This window comes from Gymnoscopelus microlampas (assembly GCF_963454915.1).
Source record: "Gymnoscopelus microlampas genome assembly, chromosome: 8".
Lineage (NCBI taxonomy): Eukaryota > Metazoa > Chordata > Actinopteri > Myctophiformes > Myctophidae > Gymnoscopelus > Gymnoscopelus microlampas.
The window spans coordinates 43,324,096-43,330,499 of NC_139945.1; the positions used below are offsets into that span (position 1 = coordinate 43,324,096).

At 41.8% G+C, this 6,404-nt stretch overlaps 1 long non-coding RNA gene across 1 annotated transcript; it reads left to right on the forward strand.

Moving 5' to 3' along the window:
- The first annotated feature begins 3,278 nt into the window (after positions 1–3,278).
- Positions 3,279–5,783, forward strand: LOC311050316. Its single transcript, XR_014601284.1, has 3 exons — positions 3,279–3,570; positions 4,686–4,912; positions 5,134–5,783. It is a non-coding gene; the product is annotated as an uncharacterized lncRNA (long non-coding RNA).
- Positions 5,784–6,404: the final 621 nt, after the last annotated feature.

Here is a 6,404-nt window from a genome sequence, read left to right on the forward strand (position 1 = left end):
TGCTTAGAGAGTCTGTCCCGTACGACTTTGGTGGCATTGCTGTGATTGACGTGCTGACCGTTGCTCCATCAAAACCAAAAGGTTTGGACGAAAGCACAGAGCATGAGAACCCAGAGGGTGTGACACAGTCAACGGTGGCCAGCTCCCAGGTCGGCGAGCCAGAGGAGCCCTCACTCACTAATGTGGTGACAGCTGCCGAGGATTTCATCAAGGTGCTCGCTACTGTCTCCACCTCTCAGAGCTCTAGTGCCGACACCACCAAAGGCGAGACGCAAACGGCCGAGAAGAAAAAGAGGAAGAATGGGGGGAAGAGGAAGAAAAGGCCCAGAGGTCGTAAAGGAAAGGGAAAATTGAGAAAGAGAAAGCAGAAAGTAGACGCAGGTGCAAAAGTAGGGGAAGGACCCACATCCGGTCCCGCTGGTAACAGAGCAGAGGAAGTCATTGACAAGAGTAACTTCATTCACGGTGAAGCCAAAAATGACCGGATGGGTAGAAAGAGGGACAGTTTCATTGATAGTGCATTTGATCAGGGTGGGAAACACGAACCCTCTAATGATGTCATGAAGGACGAGCCAATAAAAGAAACCACTGACACTTCTGTCACCTCACCTACTACGATCTTGAAGGTGCCAATAGTGCAACAAAATAGAGTAGTAACAGGGAGCAAAGAAGTAGTATGTGTCTCCACAACTGCCAGCAGAGCTACTATGACCATGCTTAAAACTAAATCCCAAAGGTCAAAAAAGGGTGAGGGCAGGAGAAGAAATACCAACACAGAGATTGTACTGAATGTTTCACCGAAAAAGAAATCCCACTCCCATACAACAGGAGACGCCTCTGTTCCTACCGCTATTACCATAACTCCAACAGTCCAGCATGAGCAGAAGTTAAAAAGCCACATTGACGAGAGACCTGTTGTGGCCGCTGGCAGTGCCCCCATTGTCATCCTTAAGACCCAAAGGATCGGGTCAAAGGAGAGAGCAGAAGGGGAGGGGGGGAAAATCAGCAACACTGGTCCTATTGTGGAGCTCACACTCAGAAATTCCATTGTGGAGGATCAGAAAGTGATCACTGCCACTGGTGCTCCAACTACCCTTTCTGTTCCTATGGCTAAAGCCATAGAGAGGCAGATTTCACAGAGACCAGAAGTTTATGGAGCAAGAACAGCAGTTCGCACTACAGCTATCTCCTCTACCTTCAGTCTTTTTCAAACCAAAAGGTCAAAAGACAGAGGGCAAAGAAAGAGAAGGGGCAAGATAGTACTACCCCTTTCAAATGAAAGCCCAACCTTCCAGAATACCTCTGAGGACTTAGCTCCTGTTCTCGCTACCCCTGCGAACACTGATTTACTGAGTAGCCCTACAACTACAGTCATTAGTAAGCCTACTGGGTGGCCTGTGTTAGAAGCACTAACTCATTATACTGATAAGTGGCTTGTCAGTGCTGTTACTGACAGCCCTGCTGTCACCCATGAAATACATAGGACAAAAGGTAGAAAGGTAAGAAAACCAATAAAAAAAGTCATGCCCAGTGCTCCTAGAGATTACGTTGGTATCCATAACAATGAACCTGCACATGAAACAATGACTTTAGCTATACCCCAAACCACAGCAATTATATCCAAAGTTGATGAGACTGGAGAGCTGACTTCTCAGAATACTGAAAACACCAAGCAAGAGCTGTACATATCCACCCCAATAACCGCACTTATGAGTCCAATGCAGCTGACTATACAGAGAGCAAGAGAGCAATTTAGTAGGAAAAGACGAAGGAAAACAGCACTCTCTCTGAGACAACATTAACACTTTGATACAAGCATAGCATGATATGGTAAATATTAAGTGCTCTTAACTGTAGGTGCATCTTCTAGCTCTTGACTATCACTTGCTTCATGGAGAATTAAATACATATGACAAACATTTTACAGTATAATCTTTTCCTACTCAGCATATAAGCCAGCATCGACAATAATCATGTCATTTGATTGTGAAATGCCGAATCATGTTTTGTAATACTTTTATGCACAATAAAGAAAATAATATGAATGAGTTTTCAGTGTAAGAAATGTATGACTGCTAAAATATGACACGTGTAAATGTAATTGTAATGTCAGTTTACATACTCCTGCCATAATCATTATTTTAATGTTAGAATGTATATCTAGGAAGTCCACTGAATTTTAAGTAGTATTGACTCCAAAATAGATACACAAATAGATACAATTTTCAAATGTTATTTTACCAATTATATTCTAGGCATAATCCTAACAAGAAATATTTAATCATAATTGGGACATTTTTACTTGGTAAATACAAAGGCTATTCATCAGCTTATGCTAACCTGCTTAGCTTGACATTGTGTGAACAATTCTTTCCATACTGTATGCACTGAATCCATGCCAAGAAAACCTAGCTAGCATTCCAGGAGACTAGGGCCTAGCTTGTACCCCGCAATGCGATTTGAGGCAGTGTGGAAGGGGGTCACATTCTCAGGAAAGGATTAGGTGATCACTCTGCAGATTATTCTCACCCCTCTAAATGAGGGTTGTAACATCCAGTGCAGAGTCCAAAATCCCAAGTCAGCTGATTCTCACATGCTTGATGAGTTTGACAGAATAGGATGTCCAAAGCACCATAGCATTACCACATGCTAGTTACTATAAACTGCTCTAGGGTGGGTTGACTGTGAGGGGAGATTTGTGCATATATACCAGAAGATTATCCCCATAAGTAAGTGTTGAGCAGTACTGTAAACAGTGAGAATGATCTAACAATGAGAACGTTCAGGTTACAGCTACAGAAGGAGCTTTGGCATGGGGGACAATCCGTGTACGTAGCGTTCAATTGATATCCGTTCTCAAATCCCAAAATCGAAAATCGGAAATTGTCCGTTCAGTTTATATCCGTTCTTAAGTCCCAAAATCGAAAATAAGAAATTGGCTTCATCTCATGAATGGAAAACGGAAATTGACCCGTTTTTTAATTATTTTTTTTTTATATCAAGTATTACTTTACAAGCCCGTATCTTGCGTTCAGTCTATTATTCAATGTGAAATCAAAAATCAAAAATCGAAAATTGGCTTGATTTTCAATTTTAGCCTTTCATCTACATGAATGGAAAACGGAAAATTACCTGTTTTTTAATTATCGATCATTCATATGCATTATTATACAAAGTTACGGATAGGGAGGGGGCGGAGCCGAGACTCCACCCCCTCCCTACGCGCCATCTTGGTGAGGTCCGGTTCGGTCCAGCAGCACCGTGTCAGCTCCGGCTAAGTGTAACACTGTAAACAAACACATAGCAGCTACTTTAGCTAGTCACTGCTAGAACATTTTACGCAGATTAAGAGGAAACAATACGAGGAGAAGATTACATTTATCGGTATCGATCCGTATAAGCTTGTTACGAGTGAGTTTAGTGTCAATAAATAAGGATCTTTATCCGCCGGGCCATACATTATCCGGATATTGTATGATTATTATTTAGTGTTTACACGCAGTGCCTACTACACTATGGACCAGTTGATGGCCTACAACAGCCTTGAGGCTCAATCTTATTTGTGCAAGGGTAAGTAAGTTTGTTTTTATTATTTTGTTTTATCGTTTGACAGGTAATGTTGGTGAACTGTAGAAGTGCTGTGCAAGTCTGTGTGTTAGCGTGGCTACTGTTAGCCTTGGATCAAGACTATCGTAGATGTATTTTATCTGAGTCAGACTTGATCAAATACAACTAATATATAGTCTTGATCCAAGGCTAAGCTTTTTTAGCCCTGGCGTTAGTGAGTTCTCTCTAACTTAGAGAGAACTCTAACGCTGGACTAAGCTACTGTGTGCCCAAAAGAAGTCAGACGTAAACAAAGCCCAAATATGGGCCTTATTAATGACCCAAAATAATTCATGAAAGTCGAGTCTGTCCATTGTGGCTGGCATGCAGATAGTCAAGCTTTGTTCTTTGAGAGTTTCATAGGGGGAAAAACACAAGTAAAAAGTACTAGCCTGGTTACCCAGCACTTTTCATACAGTCAGTGGCTGGTCTTACAAGCAGGGTCTTACAAGACTGGGTCAAAATGTACCACAACCAGGGTCGGTAACACCACAGCATTCTAACTAGATATAATTACAATTACGATCAGGGGTCTTCAACGTTTTCAGGTCAAGGACCCCTTGGCTGAGAGCGAGATAAAGCAGGGACCCCCATTATATTGTATAGAATATTTCTTTTTTCATAGATTTCATAGGCAGCTTCATAGACTTGTTCCACAGCACTATCATGTTGGATTCATGTTAATGTGTATTTCCAAACATTTAATCATGCACTTAAACAACACTTATACCTGACCTTTCACTCTGTACTTAGCCTGCTCTTTTTCCCCGCTATACTAAACCACTTTGCCGAAGATAGCAGATCTACAAACGCACAACGCCTTTGGCTAAAGTTCCTCTCAGAATAGGGATACTTGGTTGAAGTGGTTTATGTAAAAATCACACAAAGATTTGGCGGACCCCCTGTAGTAACTCTGAGGACCCCCTAGGGGTCCCGGACCCCCTGTTGAAGACCTCTGCTTTAGATATTATTAGATTTTTTTGTTGCACGCATGCAGTGTTGTCCTATGTAAGCTGAAGACAATAATACCCTAGCGGTCTGTTCTATCACAGTAATATCACTGTTTACTCTATTCTCAGGTGCTGCACTCAGCAACCGAGGGAGAAGCCAACCTCTCCCTGGATCATGGCCCCAGAGCACAGCACACTGGGGCGGTGCTTGACGCACACTGTGACTGCAAGTCTGGACTGTGTGAGGTCTGGTCCCGTGTAGGTGCTGCGCTGCAAGAGTCCAGAGGAAAGACACAGTAGAACCTTACTCTAGGTGCTTGTGGCCCACTTCAGCGACTGAGTCAAAGCGTGGTAACGTGAGTTGTGTATTTTAAATTGAGCATATTGTTCTAATTCATTAGAACCAGGGTCAGTGAAACCACAGCATTTTAACTAGATAATGACAATGCTTTATGTATTATTTGATTGAAGCATGCAGTGTTCTCTTATTTAAGCAGAAGAAAATGATCTAAAAGTTAAATGATATCCTACCGGTCTGTACTATCACAGTAATATTCCCTGTTTATTTTATTCTCAGGTGTTTTTGACCCATCTGCAAGTAATAACCTGAAACACCTCCAAGGAGTCTAATTAAGACCATCTGCACTCCAGGCAGCTCCCAACACAGCGTGTAGCAGCAGGACCCTCGCTACAAGAAGAGTCACTCCAGGCAAGGCAGCATGACGCTGGCCACCAACAGAGCCGTGCCTACTGCTCAAAAGCCCAGCAGTTTGATCAGCGTCACCACCAGCGTCCATCAGATTTTCCTGGAGACTGTGTACTGTACTGGTTGGCAGAGGATTCAACATTGCAGATAGTGTAGGATCTGTCATGGCATGATTAGTCACACTAGCCTTTACAAAAGGGGGAAAAACAGCTATATTAATCTAAACTAATATTATACTTTACTATATGCTATATTATACTACTATATTGTGAACTCTCTATACATACATACTGTATATCTCTACATATCTACTATTTTAATGTGCTTCACCAAAACGAAAAATGTACTAATCTTTGTGCAGTAGTAGCCTCGTGAAGAGGATTCAAGCTCTTAAAAGAGATGACTTCAAGAGCTTGCACTTAAATTGTGAATAAAATGTTTTATTGAATGCCATTATTTGCCTTGCATATTCTGTAATCTGTAGCCTACTATTGATAAATGTCCTACTTGGCTTAAATTAAGCAGTTGTTTTTATGAGTGATGTTTAGATTAGATTTAGTTTCAACTTTATTGTCACTGCACAGAGTACAAGCACTACTGAGACAACAAAATGCAGTTTCGCATCTACAGCTGAGTTACAGTGTGTCATGTCCAAGGAGGAAGAAACTGCAGGAGATTCTTCTTACTGAGAAAGTGGCTGAGAACAAGAGAATCATGTGTTATCACTATAATCAATGCAATGGTTCTCATACTTTTCCATGTCAAGGACCCCCAAATTAATATGTATTAGCCCCATCTGAAAATATTTTGTCCCAGGGACCCCCATACTATGTTTGTGTTGTAAAATGTTTCAAAAACATTCAAATTCTTCTGAAAATAGCCGATCTACAATCTCACAACACATCACATTGAGACGACTCAGACGAGGAGCATGGAGTTTGGTTATATTTCAAATAGCCAATGTACAGGGAGGTGCTTAAAACAGATGTTGATGCTACGTATATATTAAGGACCCCTGGGGGGTCCCTGAACCCCACGTTGAGAACAATTAGTGTATGTATAATACAGGGCTCTTCAACAGGGGGTCAGGGACCCCTAGGGATCCTCAGAGTTACAGGGGGCCGCCTAATCTTTGTGTATTC